This window comes from Tupaia chinensis, unplaced genomic scaffold, assembly GCF_000334495.1.
Source record: "Tupaia chinensis unplaced genomic scaffold, TupChi_1.0 Scaffold142100_1, whole genome shotgun sequence".
Taxonomy (NCBI): domain Eukaryota; kingdom Metazoa; phylum Chordata; class Mammalia; order Scandentia; family Tupaiidae; genus Tupaia; species Tupaia belangeri.
Genome location: NW_006201951.1, coordinates 468,664 through 470,334, shown reverse-complemented (window position 1 = coordinate 470,334; position 1,671 = coordinate 468,664).

Below are 1,671 nucleotides of genomic sequence, written 5' to 3'. Positions count from 1 at the left end.
GAGCACGCCACGCCATCACTCTGTAAAGGAGGGAAAGGGACAGCCCACCAGGAGCCCAGCAGGACCGCAACACAGAGGACAGAGTTCCACAGAGGGGACATGGGGCGACTATACAGCCAAGCACCGTCCGCCGACAGAAACAGAGCAACTGGGCGGGCAGCGATCAAAATGGGGCAGCAGGCGTGGCAGTGGAGGTACAGCGGGACCCACAGGAAGGGGCCTGGGATCTCCTGGGTGCATTGGGTATGAAGCAGCCAGGTGGCCCTAATTGCGGTGGCACTGTTCGGGGTGCTGTATGTCTCTCTCACGTAAAATATAAACTTTAAAAAAAATTATTTTTTTATTGGGGACCAGCAGGTGGCGTGGTGGTTAAGGCACTGGACTCCCACCCACATGGCTGAACATGGTTCGAGTCCCAGACTGGGAGCCTTACTTCCTCACTTTTCTTCTCTCTCTGGTGAGTGCACATGCTATGTAGCAACTTAAAAAAATAACAATGATAATAAAGTAATTTTAAATAATTATTTATGTAACTTTACTTACTCGTTTATTTATCTTAATTTGACCAGAGAAAGAGACAGAGAGAGAGAAGTGAGAAAGCAAGCCACCAGGTCCGGAACTTGAACCACAGTCAGCCATGTGGGAGTGTCCAGCACCTTAACCACCATGCCACCTGCTGGCCCCAGCTTTTTTTTTTAAAAAAGCCCCCTCCCCCAGCCGTTGGTGTAATGACTAATGTTGCTGGACTCCCATGTAGTCGACTGCGGTTCGAGTCCCAGACCCGGTGGCTTAAACTCACGCCAGGTACAGGTGCGTGCATGCCCAAGATCCCAAGAGGAGAATGGAGGAGAAGGGATTGCAGCGTGGCCACCCCCCCCCCGGGGGGGGGTCATTTCTCGCTTTCCGTCTCTCTGTCTCTGTCTCTCTGGCGAGTGCACGCACCATATGTAACAGAGAGAAGGAAAGCGATTCCTTCTCCATTCACCTTTTAGGATTTGGGGCACATATACACACATGCCCGGTGTGAGTTTTAAGCCATCAGGTCCAGGATCACCCATGTGGGAGATTTCTTGCTCTGTCTCTCTGGCGAGTGCACATGCCCTATAGCAAAAGCCTCTCAAACAAACAACCAACCTTTAAAAAAATTTTTTTTAATAAAATAAACGGAAGCTCTGGGCATGCGTGGGCACAGGAGGCGCACCAAGGTTCTCTGGGCCCCTGGTCCCGTCCTGTGTGAGGCAGTGCCTGGGCAGGTGGTGGGCAGGACCACCCTGCGCTCCGGCCTCACCATGCCATGGTGCCCATGGCCGTCACGCACACAGAGGCCAGGGCCAGGCTCCCCCAGCCCAGGCGATGGCTTGGCCCATCCGCCCCGACCCAGGAGGGAGCAGTCCACCACCGCCAGCAGGTGGGTGCAGCTGTTGCAGGAGGCCGCCCAGCCCCCAGCCCCTGACGAGCCCACACCCCAGAGGCAGTTCGGCCGGCCGCAGGAGCTCGGAGCAGCCCCGGGCGGCGCCGAGGGCGGAGCAGGGCGCAGCGCCCCTCCCCGGGCTGCAGGCCGGCGGCGCGTGAGCTCCAGAGCACAGGACTGGCCGGCAGAGCGGAGCCCCGGCTGGGACGCCGGGTGTTGGGCGGGAACAAGAAGGGCGCTTGAGGAGGAACACGGCGGGG